This window comes from Oncorhynchus kisutch, linkage group LG21, assembly GCF_002021735.2.
Source record: "Oncorhynchus kisutch isolate 150728-3 linkage group LG21, Okis_V2, whole genome shotgun sequence".
Taxonomy (NCBI): Eukaryota; Metazoa; Chordata; class Actinopteri; order Salmoniformes; family Salmonidae; genus Oncorhynchus; species Oncorhynchus kisutch.
In genome coordinates, this window is record NC_034194.2 from 9,152,633 (window position 1) to 9,178,554 (window position 25,922).

At 41.0% G+C, this 25,922-nt stretch overlaps 1 protein-coding gene across 1 annotated transcript in view; it reads left to right on the top strand.

Annotated features, from left to right (window-relative positions):
- The window catches only part of LOC109866260 (serine/threonine-protein phosphatase 2A 56 kDa regulatory subunit alpha isoform-like), a 113,051-nt gene that overhangs the window by 13,212 nt on the left and 73,917 nt on the right, over window positions 1-25,922 (top strand). The gene's annotated exons all lie outside the window — the stretch shown is intronic.

A 25,922-nucleotide genomic window follows, 5' to 3' on the forward strand; every position in this document is an offset into this window, starting at 1 on the left:
AAAGACGCTTGGAACTTTAAACAAATATATTTTTAGTGGCATTGTTAACACATTCCCCCATAAAGAGAATTAAACATGCCCCCATGAGAATTAAAACTGGGTTTTGCCCCTGGTTCCACCGTGATCTTGCAGAGTTACTCCACCTCAAGAATTGCATTTTGCGAAAGGCTCAGCACGTGTACTCAGGTTGACTGGCCCTCGTTCAGACAATTGAGAAATAAGTGCACTCAGGTTATCCGGGAGGTCGAAGTGAGTTACTTTAAGGAGCAGTTCTCTCTGTGGGTCTAACCCCAAGAAATTCTGGGAAAACGGTTAAAGATCTGGAGAATAAACCCTCCTCCACAGCTTCCCATGTACCTTAAGGTTATGTGGAACCTCTTGGAACTACCCATCCCGGATCCGGGAGAATTGTCATCAACTGACACTTAATTATCCGGACAAAAAATATTACTAGAAAATATTCATAATCATGGAATCACAAGTGAAATATAGTGACACAGCTTAGCCTTTTGTTAATCACCCTGTCATCTCAGATTTTGAAATTATGCTTTACAGCCAAAGCAAGACCAGCATTTGTGTATGTTTGTCGATAGCCTAGCATAGCATTATGTCCAGCTAGCAGCAGGAAGCTTGGTCACAAATCAGAAAAGCAATCAAATTGAACTGTTTACCTTTGCTCTTCAGATGTTTTCACTGACGAGACTCCCAGTTAGACAGCACATTTTCATTTTGTTCCATAAAGATTATTTTTATAGCCAAAATACCTCCGTTTGTTCTTCACGTTTGGTTGAGAAATCCACCGGAAACTGCGGTCACGACAACGCCGAAAAAGATTCAAAATTAGATCCATAATATCAACAGAAACATGGCAAACATTTTTTATAATCAATCCTCAAGGTGTTTTTCAAATATCTATTCGATAATATATCAACCGGGTCAGTTGGCTTCTTAGTAGGAGTGAGAGAAACAATGGCCGCATTTGTCTATTATACACAAATCCCTCTGAGAGCCACCATCTGACCACTGACGCAATGTTGTCGCTCACGCTAATTTTTCAAAATAAAAGCCCGAAACTATGTCTTGTGACACTAGACACATTACGGAAGCCATAGAAAAAGGAATCTGGTTGATATCCTTTTCACTGCTCAATAGGGACACATAGGAACACAGAGGTTTCTAAATAAGTCACTTTCTGATTGGAATTTTCTCAGGCTTTCGCCTGCAATATCAGTTCTGTTATACTCACAGACAATATTTTTACAGTTTGGAAACTTTAGTGTTTTCTATCCTAAGCTGTCAATTATATGCATATTCTATTATCTGGTTCTGAAAAATAGCCCTTTTACTTTGGGAATGTTATTTTTCCAAAAATGAATATAGTGCCCACTAGTTTCAAGAGGTTAAACTAGACCAAGGCTGCCCCCATCATCGCGAAGCCTATCTCTGACCTTTTTAACTTCTTCTCTCTAGGGAGGTTCCAATTGCTTGGAAGGCAGCCATGGTTCATCCTTTATTTAAAGGGGGAGATTAAGCTGATCCTTACAATTATAGGCCCATTTCTATTTTTCCCTGTTTATCAAAAGTGATGGAAAAACTTGTCAATAATCAACTGACTGGCTTTCTTGATGTCTATATTATTCTCTCTGGTATGCAATCTGGTCTCTGCTCAGGTTATGGATGTGTCACTGCAAACTTAACCTCTCTGGGATATGTGGGACGCTAGCGCCAAAAGCCAGAGAAAATGCAGTGCGCCAAATTCAAATAAATTACTATAAAAATCTAACTTTCATGAAATCACACGTAAGATACCAAATTAAAGCTACACGTGTTGTGAATCCAGCCAACGTGTCAGTTTTCAAAAAGGCTTTTCGGCAAAAGCAAACGATGCTATTATCTGAGAGTAGCACCTCCGTAAACAAAGAGAGAGAACATATTTCAACACTGCAGGCGTGACACAAAACGCAGAAATAAAAATACAAATCATGCCTTACCTTTTGACAAGCTTCTTTTGTTGGCACTCCAATATGTCCCATAAACATCACAAATGGTCCTTTTGTTCGATTAATTCCGTCGATATACATCAAAAATGTCAATTTATTTGGGGCATTTGATCCAGAAAAACACCGGTTCCAACTTGCGCAACGTGACTACATAATATCTCGAAAGTTACCTGTAAACTTTGCCAGAACATTTCAAACTACTTTTGTAATACAACTTTAGGTATTTTTTAATGTAAATAATCAATAAAATTGAAGACAGGATGATCTGTGTTCAATACAGGAAGAAAACAAAGTGACGCTACCTTTCTGGTCACGTGCCTCTAACAAACAGTACACTTGAAGTGACCCTCGTTTTGAACATGGCTACTTCTTCATTAGACAAAGGCATTTCTAAAGACTGGTGACATCCAGTGGAAGCGGTAGGAACTGCAAGAAGGTCCCTTGGGAATCCAGATTTCTAATGAAAACCCATTTGAAAAGAGTGACCTAAAAAAATGAATGTTTTTTCCTCAAGGTTTCGCCTGCTACATAAGTTCTGTTATCCTCACAGACATGATTTAAACAGTTTTAGAAACTTCAGAGTGTTTTCTATCCAAATCGACTAATAATATGCATATCTTATCTTCTGTGGATGAGTAGCAGGCAGTTGATTTTGGGCATGCATTTCATCTGGATGTGAAAATACTGCCCCCTGTCACCAAGAAGTTAAAGGTCCTCAATGATGTCACCATAGCACTTGATTCTAAGCAATGTGGGGCTGCTATTTTTATTGACTTGGCCAAAGATTTTGATACGGTAGACCATTCCATTCTTATGGGCCGACTAAGGAGTATTGGTGTCTCTGAGGGGTCTTTGGCCTGGTTTGATAACTACCTCTCTCAAAGAGTGCAGTGTTTAAAGTCAGAACATCTGCTGTCTTAGCCACTGCCTGTCACCAAGGGAGTACCCCAAGGCTCGATCCTAGGCCCCACGCTCTTTCAATTTACATAAACAACATAGCTCAGGTAGTAGGAAGCTCTCTTGTCCATTTATATGCTGATGATAGTCTTATACTCAGCTGGCCCCTCCCTGGATTTAAACGCTCAACATCAAAGCTTTCTTAGTTTCCAACGAGCTTTCTCTGCCCTTAGCCCTGTTCTGAACACCTCAAAACAAAAGTAATGTGGTTCGGTGATAAATGCCCCTCTCCCCACGTGTGACTACTACCTCTGCGTGTTTAGAGCTTGAGGTAGTCACCTCATACAAGTACTTGGGAGTATGGCTGGACGGTACACTCTCCTTCTCCCAGCACATATCAAAGCTGCAGGCTGAAGTTAAATCTAGACTTGTTTTCCTCTATTGTAATCTCTCCACTTTCACCCCAGCCGCCAAACTAACCCTGATTCAGATGACCATCCTACCCATGCTAGATTACGGAGACGTAATTTATAGATCAGCAGGTAATGGTGCTCTTGAGTGGCTAGATGTTCTTTACCATTCGGCCATCAGATTTGCCACCAATGCTCATTATAGGACACATCACTGCACTCTAAACTCTTCCGTAAACGGGTAATCTCTGTATACCCGTTGCACGACCCACTGGTTGATGCTTATTTATAAAACCCTCTTAGGCCTCACTCCCCTCTATCTGAGATATCTACTGCAGCCCTCATCCTTCACATACAACACCTGTTCTGCCAGTCACATTCTGTTTTGTATTTATTATGGATCCCTATTAACTGCTGCCAAAGCAACAGTTACTCTTCCTGGGGTCCAGCAAAATTAAGGCAGTTTATACAATTTCAAAAACCTTACAATACATTCACAGATTTCACAACACACTGTGTGCCCTCAGGCCCCTACTCCACCACTACCATGTATCTACTGTACAAAGTGTGTGTGTGTATGCATGTGCCTGTGTCAATGTTTGTGTTGCTTCGCAGTCCCCGCTGTCCATATGGTGTTTTTTTAATCTGTTTTTTAAATCTAATTTTACAGCTTGCGTCAGTTACTTGATGTGGAATAGAGTACCATGTAGTCATGGCTCTATGTACTACTGTGTGCCTCCCATAGTCCGTTCTGGACTTGGGGACTGTAAAGAGACCTTTTGTGGCATGTCTTGTGGGGTATGCATGACTGTCTGAGCTGTGTGCCAGTATTTTAGACAGACAGCTTGGTGAGAGCTCCTATACTTAGCATTAACAGAGGTTGTGTTTCATAAAGACCTAGGCATGCTGCATGGACAGGTTTTATACATTTCAAACAGGACATGTAAATACCCTCCCGAATGCATGGAAGAGGATCTGAAGAGCACTGGATTTGACACAATATTCTTTTTGAAGGGGCCTTTTTTCGAACATTTGCTAAAAACCTGTGTGCTACCCAGCCAGCATAGATGTTATCTGCATATGAGAGTTTTAGGAGCTCTCAACATGTCAATACCTCTCACAAATAAAAGTAGTGATGAAGTCAATCTATCCTCCACTTTCAGCCACTTTTAATATTAGTTCTCTGTGTACATCCAAGGGCCAGCCTTGCTGCCCTGTTCTGAGCCAATTGCAATTTTACGAAGTACTTTTTTTTTGCACCTGACCACACGGCTGAACAGTAGTCAAGGTGAGACAAAACTAGGGCCTGTAGGACCTGCCTTGTTGATAGTGTTGTCAAGAAGGCAGAGCATAGCTTTATTATAGACAGTCTTCTCCCCGTCCTTGCTACTACTGCATCAATGTTTTCAGTTTATGATCTAGGATTACTCCAAGCAGTTTAGTCATATCAACTTCCTCAATTTCCACATTATTTATTACAAGTTTATTACAAGTTTTTTTTATGCTTTTAGTTTTCAAAATATTTAGGGCTAACTTATTCCTTGCCACCACTCTGAAACTAACTGCAGCTCTTTGTTGAGTGTTAAAGATCCCCAAAGCACATGTACCTGGGTCGCTCATCTTTTCAGTTCGCTGCAGCTAGCGACTGGAACGAGCTGCAACAAACACTCAATCTATTCATTCAAAGACTCAATCATGGATACTCTTACTAACAGTTGAGGCTGCTTCACGCGATGTATTGTTGTCTCTACCTTCTTGCCCTTTGTGCTGCCGTGCAATTTTTTTTTCTTAGGTCTCTTTATTTGGTGTTGTCTCTTGTCGTGATGTGTGTTTTGTCCTATATTTTTATATTATTTATATTTTTAATCCCAGCCCCCAACCCCGCAGGAGGCATTTTGCCTTTTGGTAGGCCGTCATTGTAAATAAGAATTTGTTATTAACTGAATAGCTCTCTGCGGATGTGGCCTGTAATCCGTGGCTTCTGGTTGGGGTATGTGAGTACGGTAACTGTGGTAACAACGTCATCGATGCACTTATTTATGAAGCCAGTGACTGATGTGGTGTACTCCTCAATGCCATCAGAATAATTCCAGAACATATTCCAGTCTGTGCTAGCTAAACAGTCCTGTAGCTTAGCATCTGCTTCATCTGACCACTTTTTTTTTTTGACCGAGTCACTGGTGCTTCTTCCTTGTAAGCAGGAATCAGGAGGATAGAATTTTGGTCAGATTTACCAATTGGAGAGCTTTGTATGTGTATGTGTGTGTGTGTGTGTGTGCAGTAAATGTGGTCTAGAGTTGTTGTTTTTTTTCCCCTCAGGTTGCTCATTTAACATGCTGGTAGAAGTGAGGTATAATGTATTTAAGTTTCCCTGCATTAAAGTCCCCAGCAACTAGGAGCACCACCTCTGGATGAGCATTTTCTTGTTTGCTTATGGCCTTATACAGCTCGTTGAGTGCTGTCTTAGTGCCAGCATCGTTTTGTGGTGGTAAATAGACAGCTATGAAAAATATAGATAAACTCTCTTGGTAAATAATGTGGTCTACATCTTATGAGATACTCTACCTCAGGCGAGCAAAACCTTGAGACTTCCTTCAATTTTGTGCACCAGCTGTTATTTACAAGTGGACACAGACCACCACCCCTTGTCTTACCGGAGGCAGCTGTTCTATCTTGCTGATGGACCGAAAACCCAGCCATCTGTATGATATCCATGTCGTTGTTCACCCACGACTTGGTGAAAATAAGATAATACAGTTTTTATTGTCCCATTGGTAGAATAGTCTTGATCGGATCTTTTCAGTTTTGTTGTCCAATGATTGCACATTGGCTAATAGGACTGATGGTAGAGGGTGATTATTCACTCGCCGCCGCATCCTTACAAGGCTTACATCCCTGATATCTCAGTCTCTTCATGCGAATGATGGGGATTTGGGCATTGTTGGGTGTCTGAAGTTAATCCTTCGCATCCGACTCGTTAAAGAAAACATCTTCATCCAGTACGAGGTGAGTAATCGCTGACCTGATGTCAGCCATAATAGACGGTAGAAGAAACATTCTGTACAAAATAAGTTACAAATAATGTGAAAAAACACACACAATAGCACAATTGGTTAGTAGCCCGTAAAACGGTAGCCATCTCCTCCGGCGACATCAACGTTCTAGAACATTTTTGGATCATTACCCATTTTGACATTTAATCCACAGATAAAAGGGGAACTAATAGTTTCTAGTAGTATTTTCTCCTTCAGTAGTAGTCTTCTGTGGACTTTATATAGTGCATTTGGAAAGTATTGAGACCCCTAGACTTTATTCACATTTTAATGAGTTACAGCCTTATTCTGAAATTGATTAAAAAAATGTTTTTCTTCATCAATCTACACATAATTCCCCATAATGACAAAGTTAAAAAAGGTTTTGTGAAATTTTAGCATATTTCAAGAACCCCCCCCCTGTAAATATCACATTTACATAAGTATTCAGACTCTGTTGACGTACCTTTGGCAAGGATTACATCCTAGAGTATTCATGGGTATGACACAACAAGCTTGGTGCCTTTTGGCAACACCTGTATTTGGGGAGTTTCTCCCATTCTTCTCTGCAGATCCTCTAAAGCTCTGTCAGGACGGATGGGGAGCGTCACTGCACAGCTATTTTTAGGTCTCCAGAGATGTTTGATCGGGTTCATGTCCATGCTCTGTCTGGGCCACTCAAGGACATTGAGACTTGTCCCGAGGCCACTCCTGCATGTCTTGACTGTGCTTACAGTTGCTGTCCTGTTGGAAGGTGAACCTTCACTCCATTCTGAGGTCCTGAGTGTTCTGGAGCAAGTTTTCATCAAGGATCTCTTTGTACTTTGCTCCGTTCATCTTTCCCTCGATTCTGACTAGTCTCCCAGTCCATGTCACTGAAAAACATCCCCCACAGCATGATGCAGACACCACCATGTTTCACCGTAGGGATGGTGCCAGGCTTCATCCAGAGGTTAAGCTTGGCTTTCAGGCCAAATAGTTCAATCTTGTTTTCATCAGACCAGATAATCTTGTTTCTCATGGTCTGAGAGTCTTTAGGTGCCTTTTGGCAAACTCCAAGTGGGGTGTCGTGTCTTTTACGGAGTGGCTTCTGTCTGGCCACTCTCCATAAAGGCTTGATGGGAGAACCTTCCAGAAGGACCATCTCCACAGATGAACTCTGTCAGTGACCATCGGGTTCTTTGTAACCTCCCTGACCAAGGCCCTTCTCCCCCTATTGCTCAGTTTGGCCGGACGGTCAGCTCTAGGAAGAGCCTTGGAGATTCCAAACTTCTTCCATTTAAGCGTGATGGAGGCCACTGTGACTCTTGGGGACCTTCAATGCTGCAGAATTATTTTGGTACCCTTCCCTAGATCTTGTCCTTTGACCTCATGGCTTGGTTTTTGCTCAGACATGAACACTCAACTATGGGACCTTTTTATAGACAGGTGTGAGCCTTTCCTTATCATATTCAATCAATTTAATTTACCATAAATAGACTCCAAGTTGTTGAAACATCTCAAGGATGATCAATAGAAAACCATCTGCACTCAATTTCAAGTCTTATAGCAAAGGGTCTGAATACTTATGTAATTAAGGTATTTCAGTTTTTTTTTATTTGTACATTTGCATAAATGTCTAAACCAGCTTACACTTTGGCATTATAGGGTATTGTGTGTAGATTGTGGATTTTATTTATTTAATCATTTTTAGAATAATGCTGAAACATAAAAATGTGGAAAAAGTCAAGGGGTCTGAATACTTTATGAATGCACTGTAAGTCGATATTCAGGTTTTTCTCCCATGGCTGCAGGTGTGTTTTGCCTGTCAATCAGAGAGTGGAATACTACTTATCACGATATTAAGTGAACTTTGGGTAGCCTCTCCAATTTGACCCAAAGTCATGTAGTATTAATAATACAAGTAATAGCCATAATAATCTGACCATCTGCCTCTCTCTCAACTGTTTCTGTCTTTCCTTATCATGATGGGAAATGTCCCAACATTGGCAAAATAATCATATCATTGAAATTGGGTGCATGTGAACTTCAATCCAGTTTGTCTGCTAACAAATCATGTTTAGTAGGTCCAGTACAGAAGGCAAAGCTGCACTCGTTTGTACTCTGTGTGTGCCCATGTTTTCTCGTTTGTGTGTGTGGAGTGCGCTTGGGTGTGTGTTGTTGTAGGGAGTGGGCACTTCCAAGGTCACAGAAGGAGTGCAGTATTAAATAACATGCCTGTAGTTTTTCCGTCTGCTTGCTTTTCTACCCCAAGGGAGCTATAAGCTCATTGATACTTTCACTGTGGAGGAAAACTAACCCAACTGGGGATGGCATACTAGGGTGTAAATGGGGGCAGCTGCATGGGTAATCTATCACCTACTGCACATGTGTCAAACTCATTCAACAGACGGCTGAGTGTCTGCAAGCCTTCACTCCTCGTTTGTACTTAATTGATGAATAAAGTTCACTGATTAGTGAAACTCATCTGGTTGTTTAGGTCTTAATTTTACACATTGAAAGAAGCCAAATACCAGCAGACACTCTGCCCTCTATGGATTGGGTTTGACACCCCTGCCTTACTGCTTTTACCGAGGATGGCAAAGGTCATTTTCCCCGCATGCCCACTTTGTGCTTGTTTTTGTCTCTCTCCGGATGGCTGCTTTTCTAGGAAGTGTTGCTAGGCACGGTCAGGGCACCCAGTGCATTTAAGCACTGAACGTACGTAGTTTGGTGTATTTAATACAAATATGTGATGTTTGTGGTCCATCTGTGCATGATGAGGTGTGACTGTACAAGAGTTTTGTTTCTATCACCATGGTGGTCATTTCTTCAGTAGGCTCAAATGGCCCCTAGAATTCTAGCTGGATCAACAGGTAGGCCTATTTGATTATGCTAGGCTATATAGACCTACTATTAAAGGTGTAGGCCTAGTCCTTTTAATGCTTTCTTAGGGTTCTACATCAACTTTCCCCACATTTTCAGTTGGTGCAACCAGCACATGATTTGGTAGCACCAATTTTTAAATAAATATATTTTTTAATCATTGATAATGACCTGGCCTGTGTCCGATAATGTACCTGCATTCCATACAGGACCAGGCTAATAATGACTAGCCATCTTTTACATTAGCATGCCCGTGTGTTCTTAAATGAATTTTGATATATTTACTGTAACAGCAAAGGAAAGAGACTGTTCAAATAAAATGCAACATATATTTATAGCAGATTTCAAAGTCCCATGTGTTCTTTTCTGTGAAATCCTCTAATGGGCAGAAAGAAAAAAGAATATGATAATAAATACCATACTTGATACCACAAAAAAAAGCAGGGAGTAGGAATGTGATTTGCCTCACTTTTCAGGTTTTTGCTCTCAATATGTTATACAAAAGCAAAAGCAACCATGTTAAAACTACATCAGGGGTCCATTTTTGTAGGTCTGGGAAAATGTTTTTTGTGTGTGTGTGTGTGTGTGTGTGTGTGTAGTTACCCTTTTATTCAGGTGTGCACCAGCCAGACAATTTTTTTGTTTGACTTGTGGTGTTTCTGTAGCACACTTGTGATAAAAAAAAATGTTTTTTAAATAAATACAAAGCCCACTGGGTTGATGCAAATAATCATGATTTTGCCAGGTAAGCAGGCTACTTTATAGTTCCCTTTTTAATTGCCTTTCCATCTACCAGAAAACGGTTAGACTATCATTAGCATCCCCATATATATATATATATATATATATATATATATATATATATATATATATATATATATATATATATATATATATATATATATATATATATATATATATATATATATATATATATATGTGTGTGTGTGTGTGTGTGTGTGTGTGTAAGATGAGAGAGGCCTGTAATTTTCATCATAGGTACACTTCAACTATGACAGACAAAATTAGGGAAAAAAATCCAGATAATCATATTGTATGTTTTATTTGCAAATTATGGTGGATAACTTTTGTTATAGACCAAATACTTATTTTCCACCATAATTTGCAAATAAATGTTATTTTTCTTGAATTTTTTTTCTAATTTTGTCTGTCATAGTTGAATACTATTTTGCCCCACTGTAGGTATGTAGATAGATCCTACTGCTGCGATTGGATAGAGCGAGGCTGTAACTCTTGTCATAACTCTCCTGTGACGATCTGAAGGATCAGGTTAGAGTGGGTCCGCTCTACAGCGTGCTCTCTGAGGGGGAGAGCGGGAAGTCAACTTTTTTATGGTGGTCATAAAATACGCTGCCTCTGTGCTCTGTAGTGTTCGAGATTGGAATGTAAACTGTGGAACACAGAGACCCTTGGACATCAAAAGCTTTAATAGTTAAACAATATTTATATTTTTGAGAATGTGGCAATGGTTTCTGGCCACTTAAGGGACGGTAATGTCGAGTTACCAAATGTTTCATTTGGTAACTATCTCTTAAAGTGTATATTTCTCAGCTGTCAGGTTTACATCTAGATGTTGGATAAAATTTATGAGTAAATATGAAACTATTTGTGAGAAGATGTGATGTTGGCGTCTAAATGACGTATTTGTTAAGATGTAAAGTTTTAACTAGTCAGTGACCACACCCCTGTGAGGCCAGACATTACATCAGACATCATGGAATCACCTTTTTTTCCACAGAGTATAAAACCACTTCCTAGAAAATGTACATTAAGTCAGAGAACGCCAGGGCAGAGTCCCCATGTTGGAATGGCTACAATTCTATAGGCCATTAGACCAGAAAATATGGAGCTGATGCTATATGTGAAATGGTTAACTTCTGAGTGTAGGGGGCAGAATTTAAATTTTTAGCTTTACATACCCATTTGAAACGGACTATTTCTCAGGCCCAGAAACTAGAATATACATATAATTGTCAGATTTCTTTCTAACGTTTCTTTCTAAGACCTTTCTAAGGTCTTCGAAAGCCAAGTCAACAAACAGATTACCGACCATTTTGAATCTCACCATACCTTCTCTGCTATGCAATCTGGTTTCAGAGCTGGTCATGGGTGCACCTCAGCCACGCTCAAGGTCCTAAACGATATCTTAACCGCCATCGATAAGAAACATTACTGTGCAGCCGTATTCATTGATCTGGCCAAGGCTTTCGACTCTGTCAATCACCATATCCTCATCGGCAGACTCGACACTCTTGGTTTCTCAAATGATTGCCTCGCCTGGTTCACCAACTACTTCTCTGATAGAGTTCAGTGTGTCAAATCGGAGGGTCTGCTGTCCGGACCTCTGGCAGTCTCTATGGGGGTGCCACAGGGTTCAATTCTTGGACCGACTCTCTTCTCTGTATACATCAATGAGGTCGCTCTTGCTGCTGGTGAGTCCCTGATCCACCTCTACGCAGACGACACCATTCTGTATACTTCCGGCCCTTCTTTGGACACTGTTAACAACCCTCCAGGCAAGCTTCAATGCCATACAACTCTCCTTCCGTGGCCTCCAATTGCTCTTAAATACAAGTAAAACTAAATGCATGCTCTTCAACCGATCGCTACCTGCACCTACCCGCCTGTCCAACATCACTACTCTGGACGGCTCTGACTTAGAATACGTGGACAACTACAAATACTTAGGTGTCTGGTTAGACTGTAAACTCTCCTTCCAGACCCATATCAAACATCTCCAATCCAAAGTTAAATCTAGAATTGGCTTCCTATTTCGCAACAAAGCATCCTTCACTCATGCTGCCAAACATACCCTTGTAAAACTGACCATCCTACCAATCCTCGACTTTGGCGATGTCATTTACAAAATAGCCTCCAATACCCTACTCAACAAATTGGATGCAGTCTATCACAGTGCAATCCGTTTTATCACCAAAGCCCCATATACTACCCACCATTGCGACCTGTACGCTCTCGTTGGCTGGCCCTCGCTTCATACTCGTCGCCAAACCCACTGGCTCCATGTCATCTACAAGACCCTGCTAGGTAAAGTCCCCCCTAATCTCAGCTCGCTGGTCACCATAGCATCTCCCACCTGTAGCACACGCTCCAGCAGGTATATCACCCCCAAAACCAATTCTTTCTTTGGCCGCCTCTCCTTCCAGTTCTCTGCTGCCAATGACTGGAACGAACTACAAAAATCTCTGAAACTGGAAACACTTATCTCCCTCACTATCTTTAAGCACCATCTGTCAGAGCAGCTCACAGATTACTGCACCTGTACATAGCCCACCTATAATTTAGCCCAAACAACTACCTCTTTCCCAACTGTATTTAATTTTAATTTATTTATTTATTTTGCTCCTTTGCACCCCATTATTTTTTATTTCTACTTTGCACATTCTTCCATTGCAAAACTACCATTCCAGTATTTTACTTGCTATATTGTATTTACTTTGCCATCATGGCCTTTTTTGCCTTTACCTCCCTTCTCACCTCATTTGCTCACATTGTATATAGACTTGTTTATACTGCATTATTGACTGTATGTTTGTTTTTACTCCATGTGTAACTCTGTGTCGTTTTATCTGTCGAATTGCTTTGCTTTATCTTGGCCAGGTCGCAATTGTAAATGAGAACTTGTTCTCAACTTGCCTACCTGGTTAAATAAAAAAATAAAAAAATAAAGATTATGATAGAAACCACTCTACAGTTTCCAAAACTGTCAAAATATTGTCTGTGAGTATAACAGAACTGATATTGCAGGCGAAAACCTGAGGAAATTCCAAAAAGGAAATGCTGTTTTTCCTGAAAGCTCTCTGTTCCATTGGATGCCTTGCCTACATTTAAAGGGATATCAACCAGATTCCTTTTCCTATGGCTTCCTCAAGCTGTGAACAGTCTTTAGACATAGTTTCAGGCTTTTATTTTGAAAAATGAGCGAGAGAACCCATCACGTCAGTGGATGGCTGGGTGCGAAAACGGCGAAAAATATTCCAAATTAGCTCCATAATATCGACAGACATGGCAAAAGTTGTTTATAATCAATCCTCAAGGTGTTTTTCTAACATCTATTCGATAATATATCCGTCGGGACAATTCGTTTTTCAGTAGGACCGATTGGAGTAATGGCTACCTCTGTATTTTACGCGAGAATCTCTCTCGGAGCCACCATGTGACCACTTAAGCAATGTGGCCACCTACGGCTATTCTTCAGCAGAAATGCGTACAACTACATCACAATGCTGTAGACACCTGATGGCACATTCACAGCTGAATAGGGACTCATTCGAACGCAGCTCTTTCAAAACCTGGGGCACTTCCGGATTGGATTTTTCTCAGGCTTTTGCCTGCAACATCAGTTCTGTTATACTCACAGACAATATCTTTACAGTTTTGGAAATGTTAGAGTGTTTTCTATCCAAAACTGTCAATTATATGCATATTCTAGCATCTTGTCCTGACAAAATATCCCGTTTTAAAACGGAACATTTCCAAAAATGAAAATACTGCCCCTAGAGTCGCAACAGGTTAAGATTGTTAGATGGCTAAACCTATTGCTAACCTTTTTTATTTAGGCATTCCCTATTACGAAAATGTAATTTGACTATCAGCTGTCAATTCACAGATACGATTGCAGCTGGTCAGATCAGCACAACAGTAAATGGCTAACGTTACACCGCAAGTCCGATGGCTTGTTGCACAAAAACATATTTCTCTAAAATGTTGTGCACAGATTTGTTTACATCCCTGTTAGTGAGCATTTCTCTTCTGTGACATATCAAGAAGCTGATTAAACAGTATGATCATTGCACAGGTGCACCTTGTGCTGGGGACAATAGTCCACTCTGAAATGTTTTGTCACACAACAAACACACTGCCACAGATCTCTCAAGTTTTGAGGGAGCATGCAATTTGCATGCTGACCACAGGAATGTCAACCAGAGCTGTTGCCAAATAATTTAGTGTTCATTTCTCTACCATAAGCTGCCTCCAATGTCGTTTTAGAGAATTTGTTATGTCCAACTGGTTTCACAAATGCAGACCACGTGTGGGCGAGCGGTTTGCTGATGTCAACGTTGTGAATAGAGTGTCTCGTGGTGGGGTTATGGTATGGGCAGGCATAAACTGCCATTGTCGTAACACTTATCCGCTGCCATCATCTCATGTTTAAGCATGATAATGCATGGCCCCATGTCACAAAGATCTGTACACAATTCCTGGAAGCTGAAAATGTCCCAGCTCTTCCATGGCCTACATACTCACCAGACATGTCAACCAATGAGCATGTTTGGAATGCTCTGGATTGACGTGTATGACAGCATATTCTAGTTCCGGCCAATATCCAGCAACTTCGCATAGTCATTAGAGGTGTGGGATTACATTCCACAGGCCACAATCAACAGCCTGATCAATTCTATGCAAAGGAGATGACGTGCTGCATGAGGCAAATGGTGGTAACACCAGATACTGACTTATTCTGGTCCACGCCAAGCTCTTTTTTTAAATGCCTACTATTTAGAACGGAAGTATGGGTATTCAGACATGGCCAATGTGTTTGCTCTCATTACAATTCCCTAAATAAGCCTGTCATTCACTGCAAGGATGTTTTTCTGTCTTTTAGAGACCTTCTCATCTTGTGTAATGGCTATGGGTTCTGAATGAGAAAAGGCCATTATCTAGATTGCAGGAGGTGTAGTCGTGTAGGTGGAGACTGAGTCCTCTCTTCATTCTGAGCCCAGGTCATGTTGCCATTACTGAGAGATGCTAAAGAGCTTAAGGCCTTTAATCCTGGGGCTCCTCCACCATCAGTTTATGACTGTCTCCCAGACCTGTCCTGGCTCACTGAAAACAGAGTTTAACATGCCTCTCACTTCAGAGGTAAACAAACAGACACACGCATACTTTACTGTACGTAAGCATACACTAATTCTCTCTCCATGTGCGTACTCTCTCCTTCTCTAGAGTATCACTTTGTTTTCACAAACACGTTGTCTTCTCAATAGGTCTGATTTACTGTGTGTGTGTGTTGTTATGAAATGACAGTGAGTGAGATCAATTTGCCAATAGGATCTCTACATGCCATAAACTATGCAAAGGTCTGTTACAAAACAAAGGCTTTTTGCATGTAGTGCACACTAATCAATTAGTCACAATGGGAACATCAGCTAATTGGCGTTAACCTGTTCATCCATTACAGTGCCTATAGAAAGTTTACACCCGTTTAACTTTTTTTCACATTTTGCGTTCGGTGTGATTTGAAATAGATTGAATTGATATTTTTTTGTAGTTGAGCTACACAAAATGCTCTAATGTCAAAGTCAAAGAAAATTAGACAAATGAATAAAAATATAACTAAAATATAGTCTGCATTAGTATTCACCCCCTTTCTTTAGGCAAGCCTAAATTAGTTCAGAATTAAAATGTTACTTAAAAAAATCATGGAATTTACATGAACTCTAAAGTAATAGGGGTTGATGTGATTTTTGAATGACTACCTCATCTCTCTACTTCAAACATACAACATATGTAAGGTTCCTCAGTCAAGTATTGAATTTCTAGCACAGATTCAGTTACAAAGACCAGGGAAGGGTAGTGATTGGTAGATGTGTAACAATAACAAACCAGACATTTAATATCATATTCAAGCATGGCCAAGTTAATAATTATGATGTATTAAACCACCCAGTCACGTCAAAGATGCTGTCGTCCTTCCGAACTGAGCTGCAAGACAGAAAGGAAACTCTTTCATGCTGACCACACCGCTCACGTCGTGTGCATGAGCGTTGCAAAATACATTTACACACACGTTATTCAATCATTTTACCCACACTGCTCGCACGCGCCACGTGCGTCTGTGTTGCCAAGCGCTAAAAAAAGTCAGTTCTATTTGACGGTGAACGCGGTGCAAGTCCTGCCTCTCCCATCTCGTCATTGGTTTATAGCAGCATATACCCACGTGCCATCTCCATTTTAGTTATACCCACGTGGGTGTTTGAAAAGCGAACTGAGGTCGGTCGGTCGTTGTGGTAATACACCTTATTATGAAATTTAGATGCCAATCACAATATAAAGTCCAAAGAAGAAAAGGCTTGGAAGGAGGAGAGATGACTAGAAATGATTTGGTTGACCATTTTATGTGTGGATTAATTGTCAGAGTAGAGGACCTTGTGCATTTCAGGTAAAATAACAACTCAACGTTTATATCCCAGGACAAATTGGCAAGCAACAGCAAGCAAGCTAAATAGGACAAATTAGCTAGCCAAGTGCAAGCTAGCTAGATAAATTGCCATAAGTGTTTAGTGCTTTTCAACCTGTCCCCAAATTAATATAATTGGTTCAGAGCTTGTTTTGATATTTCAACCTGTGTGTTGTGATCGCATTTGGTGTGGGGGGCACAAAATCAATTTGTGCACGTCTGGTTTGGGCATGGTGTTATGTCACCATCTGTGATTTTTAAACAGCTACAGAGTTCGATGACTGATGGGAGAAAACTGAGGATGGATCAACAACAATGTACTGACTCCATAATAATCTTTTATTTATTTTTTTATTTTACCTTTATTTAACCAGGTAGGCAAGTTGAGAACAAGTTCTCATTTACAATTGCGACCTGGCCAAGATAAAGCAAAGCAGTTCGACAGATAAAACGACACAGAGTTACACATGGAGTAAAAACAAACATACAGTCAATAATGCAGTATAAACAAGTCTATATACAATGTGAGCAAATGAGGTGAGAAGGGAGGTAAAGGCAAAAAAGGCCATGATGGCAAAGTAAACACAATATAGCAAGTAAAATACTGGAATGGTAGTTTTGCAATGGAAGAATGTGCAAAGTAGAAATAAAAAATAATGGGGTGCAAAGGAGCAAAATAAATTAATTAATTAAAATTAAATACAGTTGGGAAAGAGGTAGTTGTTTGGGCTAAATTATAGGTGGGCTATGTACAGGTGCAGTAATCTGTGAGCTGCTCTGACAGTTGGTGCTTAATGCTAGTGAGGGAGATAAGTGTTTCCAGTTTCAGAGATTTTTGTAGTTCGTTCCAGTCATTGGCAGCAGAGAACTGGAAGGAGAGGCGGCCAAAGAAAGAATTGGTTTTGGGGGTGACTAGAGAGATATACCTGCTGGAGCGTGTGCTACAGGTGGGAGATGCTATGGTGACCAGCGAGCTGAGATAAGGGGGGACTTTACCTAGCAGGGTCTTGTAGATGACATGGAGCCAGTGGGTTTGGCGACGAGTATGAAGCGAGGGCCAGCCAACGAGAGCGTACAGGTCGCAATGGTGGGTAGTATATGGGGCTTTGGTGATAAAACGGATTGCACTGTGATAGACTGCATCCAATTTGTTGAGTAAGGTATTGGAGGCTATTTTGTAAATGACATCGCCAAAGTCGAGGATTGGTAGGATGGTCAGTTTTACAAGGGTATGTTTGGCAGCATGAGTGAAGGATGCTTTGTTGCGAAATAGGAAGCCAATTCTAGATTTAACTTTGGATTGGAGATGTTTGATATGGGTCTGGAAGGAGAGTTTACAGTCTAACCAGACACCTAAGTATTTGTAGTTGTCCACGTATCCTAAGTCAGAGCCGTCCAGAGTAGTGATGTTGGACAGGCGGGTAGGTGCAGGTAGCGATCGGTTGAAGAGCATGCATTTAGTTTTACTTGTATTTAAGAGCAATTGGAGGCCACGGAAGGAGAGTTGTATGGCATTGAAGCTTGCCTGGAGGGTTGTTAACACAGTGTCCAAAGAAGGGCCGGAAGTATACAGAATGGTGTCGTCTGCGTAGAGGTGGATCAGGGACTCACCAGCAGCAAGAGCGACCTCATTGATGTATACAGAGAAGAGAGTCGGTCCAAGAATTGAACCCTGTGGCACCCCCATAGAGACTGCCAGAGGTCCGGACAGCAGACCCTCCGATTTGACACACTGAACTCTATCAGAGAAGTAGTTGGTGAACCAGGCGAGGCAATCATTTGAGAAACCAAGGCTGTCGAGTCTGCCGATGAGGATATGGTGATTGACAGAGTCGAAAGCCTTGGCCAGATCAATGAATACGGCTGCACAGTAATGTTTCTTATCGATGGTTATATAATGACCTTAATTAAAGAACAAAAATATACAGAATAAAAAATATTCCAAAACATGCATTGTATGCAACAAGGCACTGAAAGTAGTACTGCAAAACATTACTTCAAAGGAATATACTTCCCAACACATCACTGAGTCACTGCCTCCTTATTTTCAGGCATGGTGGTGGCTGTATCATGGTATGGGTATGCTTGACATCAGCAAAGACTGGGGAGTTTTTCAGGATGGAAAAGAAATGGGTTGGAGCTAAGCACATGGGAGAGAGAATATCTACAAAAAGTGCTTTAATTTCTAAGCGGTTCACCCGATATGGATAAAAATACCGTCAAATTAAAGCTGACTTATCTGCACTTGAACCTTCATAGTCATTGTATCATTTCAAAGGATGTACATCGCCAAAACACCAACAAAACATTTAACTTTTGGAGCTCACTTAGTGTTTAATTTTTGATCAATTCAATAAAAAATTAAAAAATAAGATTCTTCTTCCACTCACTCTCAAATACAGCAGGGAAACTGCCAATGACATTACAATTGCTCATTGCTAATCTGACAACGAGATTACAGTATCATTCCAACTTCTAGGCAATATGTTACTTTTAATCGCAAGCGATTTAAGGCTACCCTTTTTTGTCCGACAACAACAAGGTAGACATTTCCCCTGAAGGAAAACCTATGGCGGTCTATCCGCTGTGAGAGGAAGATGGTTGGGCGGTGTTTCTGCTGCAGTCATTTATCCATAACGAAATCTGAAAATACTCTGTGTACATTAAGTAACATTATAAAAATATTTCTAGGAAATATGGGGTAGGTACAACATAAGACAAAAATATTTGTGGTTTGAGTAAGAAATCTAACTGGTTTCTCCATGTGGCCTCACACCTCTCCAAAGTGGGCACAATTCCCATGGAATTTCAATGCGCTTTTATGACTCAAAGAAGACTCTTCAACTAATAAGGTCTAAATTTGAGCTCTCCTTGCTGAGCTGATGAAGAACTAGAGCAAGCAGAGTTGTAGTTATCATCTTTGGAATGCATCCCTTCCTTTACACAATTGCTGTTGTTCTTTCCACATTCCAAAAACGGTCCATTGTAAATGCAATCTGGTCAGGTCTGCATCATTTGAAAGCATGTTCTATCGCCAACATGGCTATCGTAGTTACAATATGATCTTGGACTTTCACAGGGCAATTCAGAGAAGCATATTGTAATTTTGGTGCACATAGAATAGTCACTAGCGCTTTCAGATATCATCTTGTAACTGTACATCAAGCATAGTCTTCCTAAACGTGGGCACTGTATATTACATGAGTTTTATGATATGGAAATGTGAAGTGCACATTTGGACTAACGGGTTTGGCTTGCTTGTATGACATAAAAGCAGTATTTATTATTAGTGATGCACCGTTATGACATTTTTGGCCTATACCGATATCCAATATTTTCCTTTTACATTTTAGTGGCCTTTTAAGCATTCTAGTACAGTTAAATCGATAACACACATGGACGCAGCGTTCTAAGGCATGGCATCACAATGCAAGAGGCATCACTACAGTCCCTGGTTCGAATCCAGGCTGTATCACATCCGGCTGTGATTTGGGGTATGTCAAAACCCAGCTTCGTCCGGGTTTGGCCAGGGTAGGCCATCATTGTAAATAAGGATTTGTTCTTAACTGACTTGCCTCGTTAAATAAAGGTTACACACACACACTGACCAAAGTTATTTTGCTGGCATTGACATATGTCGCCATTTACCAGTCGTTTCATTCTCAACCAGGATTTCTATGGAACGCCGTTTGGGTCTTTGCGTGTCAAAAAATAAAACAATGACCAGTAGATAACACTATCTGACGTGCTTGTTGAACAATCAGGACCTGAATATGACTGCACATCAACTTGATAATTTAACACGTTCATAAATTTTTTACATAGTTATTACACATTGATTATACTATCACATGTATTTCATGTGAAAACGATTAATCGATATGTATGCTATGATGCTGGTAAAGTTGTCTCGCGCACCTACAGTGCTAGTCATAAAAAAAAGGTGAGATAGCTTATGCAAACAATCTGTTTCAGTAGCTATAGCAAGCTAACTATATAGCTAGGTGTCATCTAAAATAACCCTAATTTATAAAACATTATTTGATTAATGGTGGTCGGACCCATCTATCTAAAGCTAGCCGCAATAAGGATTTGCCACAATGGTGGACTTTGCAGTTAGCCTTCAAAATAAATGTATGGCATAATTCTACTATTTGTATTCATTTGCATCACTGTCAATGACTTTTATTTTGAAGGCAAACCACCAATTCCACTATTGTGCCTAATCCTTATTGTGGCTAGCTACACAACACAACCCGGTCCGGTCGAGCCTCACTAGCCAGATGAAGCTAGCTTGCTGCTTATAACGTTAGCATTGGGCAACAGGTTTAAGTAGCTGGCTAGCTTTTTTTTTCATGAACTGAAGTTCAATTTCAATAGGTGAACAACAAGTGGATACGCAGCTAATACTTACTCACAAGGATTCCTAAATCATTACAAAGAATAATGAAAATGACTGCAGTTTCTACTGGTCTTCATTTTCAGGCTGGTTGTATTGGTGCTAGCTTATGTACCAAGCTAAAGCTAGCTACCCCAGAAGTTACGGTCAAACAAATGATGCCTTATTAGCGACGCGGTATTGTAAACACATCGTTCGTGGCCGGTGTTTGCTTGTTTGCAGACTTTTTGTACAGCTTTGACAGTGCTACTGGATCTTTTTTGACATGAAAAAGACCCAAACAGCATTCAATAACGTGTATGTCGTGAAGCGAATAGCAGTGTGCTATTACTGTGTAACTCGGGTAGGGCAACATCTGAAAAATAGAGCACTTGGTAGGGTGTACCGGTGCTCGTCCAGTCGGCGAAAGCCAACATCCCCCACGACAGAGAACGGTTGATTGTCAAGGGCAATGAATTCCATTTTCTTGGCTTTAATTGCTGGGTTGTCTCGCTGAAATGTTCTTACTCTTTCAAATGACTGCTGGACTTGTTGACTGCTCGATCCACACAGCAGACACTGTGGGCTAGGTTAGGAATGCTGTGTTGCACGTGTAGCGCAAAACTTTACGTGGCGTCATTACGGCATGTACCTATGTTTATATAGCTTTGACATTGGTTTTGCACATCAGCGTTAAACTAGACATCGGCCCGATACCGATGTTGCAATTTTTAGCTGATATCAGCCGATTCCGATATGTTCACCGATATACCGTGCATCCCTATTTATAATAATCCTCAACATCTCATCTTTCAAAATACATCAAGTCCTCTTTATTTACCGCATTTCCCTCACAAAACATTTGCCAAAGTTGCCCAATTAGTGGGAGGGGATGGGGCAAACTTATAGTCACGAGCGGGGTTCAAGTTCAGAGCCATTGTCAGACAAAACCAACACTGTACTATGAAGCGGAGACCTTGAGCTCTGATGTCATGTATAGCATGTTACTGTACAGCCACTGCGTTCCAATTTAGCCACTTATCAGTGTCTAAATCTGCTTTTTTGAACCCGTATGTGGGTTCGAATGTAAAGAGCTACAAGTTCACATTTGTGATCTAGCTAATGATTAGCCCAATAGGTTAAATGTAGATAGGCAATCCCATACTTAAGCCTATTTATGGAAAGCCACTATGCTGTGTCAGTTGAGGTACAGGTGATGATGCTTATTGCTAATGGCATACCTGATCATATGGACCATGCATAGGCTATATGCATGGTCCAATAGGTTAAAATAATTGTTACAAATAATTTTACCAATATGTTATTGTGCTCATTTCTGGAGGTGGAAATAATATTTTAGATAATTATTTTAATTCATTTTGGAATAGCATGTCCTTTTGAAAAGTCACTAGATCTGAGCTTCTCAGTCCTTCTACATAAAAATGATCCGAAACCCCGGACCCCCAAGACAAGATGCCAGCGTTCAAGAGGGTAAAAATAGCTTCTGATGGGGAGATATATCTCCATGTCCCAGGCCCAGCCATCTCTGCTGCTTCCAGAAGGCTAGATATGACTCCTTCCCAGTTGTCAATCTGCATCTCCTTCAGACAGCTTACAGTGAAAATGTACACTGTTCTCTTGGCACAATTGATTTAGTGTAGATTTACTTTGATAGGATTTATTTGCTAAGGCTCAGTACTTATGATGATAACTAGCTAGCCTAGCTACTGTAACTACTTTATAGGGTCTAAAGTTTTCATTGTTTGGTCATGAAAAACGGAATAATTAAGACAAATCACAGGGAGTGAGAAATTGAAACAAACCATGTTTGAATGTTTAACTGGCGAGTTTCTCTGTTTGCCTTGTCAAGGTAAGATGTGCAGAAGATGAAGTTAGAGAACTTGCATAAAGATATACAAAGGAAAGAGGACCATTCTCTCGTTTTTAAAGGCTAAATTAGGCCTACTATAACATTATTTATAGGCACAGTGGTAATGATGATGACTAGCTAGCATAGCTACTGTATAGGGTGGTCAAAAACAATCCTGGCTCTAGTGAGGGAAAAATCTAAGGGAAGAAGAATAGGAAAACAAATTGTTTCAATGTTTTACTGTGTAGCTTCTCTGTTGGCATGTCAAGGTGGGACAATGCAGCTAGAGGAAGTAAGTCGAATACACCTAGAGATGCACAAGGAGTAGGGAACTCTACCTCTCTAAGTGCATCTAGATCACATTATGCCAGAGGTGCTTAGACTGTTGGCCAGGGAATGCACTCCATCTAACCTTTTACAGGGTACTGTTGACAACGTAAGGATCGAAACCACCAGGCAGCAGCAGTTACCCCACCCACCACATAAAGGCTGGAATCCAAAGCTCCCCTCCCCTAAGCGAAGAAGCCCAGACAGGCCCTTCACTACAACTTGCAGCAGACTCTTACCATTGCTCACAGAGGTGGAATGTGAGGTGTGAGCAGCAGCACAGGATAAGGATCCCCGCTATGCAGGAAAAGAGAAAGACGGGGGAGAATGTAAGACCCGCTAACCCACAACACAATCACGCCTGATGCATTATGGTCCAATCCACTATGGAACAGGCCTTTGCTTGCCTGCCTGTTCCAGTTTGGTTTCTGACAGGACCTTCAGGAGTATAGAACCCAATCCTCTCAGGGCCACTCTGTGTGTTGAAGCACAGAATTATGGCATTTCTTATTTTTTTTAATTGAACCTTTATTTACAAGGCAAGTTAGTTAAGAACAAATTCTTATTTACAATGATGACCTACCGGGGAACAGTGGCAGAACGACAGATTTTTACCTTGTCCGCTCAGGGATTCGATCCAGCAACATTTCGGTTACCGGCCCAGCGCTCTAACCACGAGGCTACCTGCCGTTGATGATGTGACAAGACCTTGGAGTCATTCAGCAAGGCACGACAAACCAAAATGCCTCAACTGTGTAATAGCCTTAATGTCAAGTGAGCCTCCCCTTTCCTGAGCTTCTCTCAAGGCGAGATATAACAGACTCCACATTCTGAGTCCATGTAGTTAGCATGCATTCGGCTAAAGTTTGTCTCCAGGGATTTTGATTGAACTGGAACAAATGCAGTCCTACAGATAGCCTGCTAATTTTGCGGTTACCTCCCTTTGTCTGCACAGCAACAGCCAATCGGCCCAACCCTGTTCTGATGCGTCACACCTCCGTCTCTCCTCGCCAATGGGCACATTTTTACAAGTTGCGAAACTCGGAAGGAATTCCTGTGGAACGTTTTGGTGTTGCCGCCTGTGCATTTCCTCTGTCTGTTTGGGTGACATAATTCAGAAATGTGTCACCTCTCAATGAGAAACTGCCCCCATCTCGCTGTCTCTGTGGCATCATGGTAAAACTCCTCACTTGTACCAACTCTAACCCTCCAGCAGTGGATGTAATGTGTGTATGTGTTTGAGTTTTCATGTGAAAACTAGAGGGTGTGTACAGTATGTACATGAAAGGGGGATACCTAGTCAGTTGTACAACTGAATGCCTTCAACTGAAATGTGTCTTCTGCATTTAACCCAACCCGACACACACACACAGCATACACACATTAATCAACTGCATTCATTGGCACTATACTATAAAAGGTCTTGGTGAATTGGCAGTGTGAGGGTTTCGGTTAGTCACATGCCAGCTGTGTGTGCCGTGTGTGAATCACTTTGTCACATTTGCTGTGTACAGTACAGACAGAGCTGAGAAGGAAATGGCCAGAGCAGAGCACAGATCCGGGGGGCGAGGTGCGCATCTAGGAACAGCTTGTCCTTTGTAATGTACATGAGAATCCAGCTAGGCCTTCACAGTAAGGACACGCTAATTGAGGAACATGACACATGGTGGAAGTGGGTTTATAGAAAATGATGCTTTTCAGATTTAGACCCTAATGCTTGTACTATTTGGAAGAAAATGTAAGTGTTTGCCTGTGTCTCGACATTCTCCAGGTTGTTTTAATACAAAAATAGCCCACCCTTGATGTCTTTCTGCAGTATTAGAGAAATCTGCAGTCGGAAGTCAGTCATGAAATCAAGACCTTCCCTTGTGGACAGGAGGATCAAGGATTTCTTGACTCTTGTGTGAGCATCAGAAATGAAAGGAAAATGCTCTGTTGATGGAGTCTTGTGCATGACTGCAGCCAGCATGGTTAATGTTTTAACGGGCTGTTGGTAAGGCAAGGCCTTATACACAAGTCCATGTTATGGTAGTATGTGCCTGTTTTCAGGCCTCCCTTTAAAAAAATGCCTTTAAAATTACAACAGAACAGTTTCAACAGTGAACACAATGCTATTTTGAGTTAAGAGACATTCACCTGTTTGATTTTGGTCATAGAGAGAAGCTATAGGCCTGGACCTAAATATTTGTTTCTTTGTTAGTGCCTGAGATTGCTTTGTTGACTTTGTTGCCAAACCAGTTTTGGTCCAAGTAGATTGCCAACCCTCATGTTTCTGTCAACTAAAGGGTTTTATATGAACTCAAGTGTGACATGGAATTCTAGGAATACAATATCCAGGGGTCAGTTGTCACAAGTGATTTTCCCTTCTGCACTTCAGTTTTGATACAAGCACATTTCAGCATGTAAGGAAAATGTAATGATAGCTTAATAGCCATCTGAAAGAGATTTTACCTGGGGTGGAAAAAGGAAGACTTTCCAGGCGAAGGGCTGTTTCCGTTATGACAGGCATCATGTTCAGTAGTGTCTGCCTCTCTCGCTCGCTCTGATCGAGCCCATCATCCACAACAACGTTGGGAATGCTATGTGGTTCAGCCAGCCCGTCACTAACAGGCCTGAATGAGTTGAGCATGTTCTCAACGTGGCACTGTCATTATTCATTACTCTACTACAGCATTGCTTTGAAACACAAAGTATGGACATCCCTGGCTCTAGAACTAGAACAACCACAAACATATACACATACAAAAGTATGTGGACAGCCTTTCAAATGAGAGGATTCGGCTATTTCAGCCATTGCTGATGGGTGTATAAAATTGAGCACACAGCCATGCAATCTCCATAGACAAACATTGGCAGTAGAATGGCCCGTACAGAAGAGCTCAGTGACTTAGGATGCCACCTTACCAACAAGTCAGTTTGTCAAA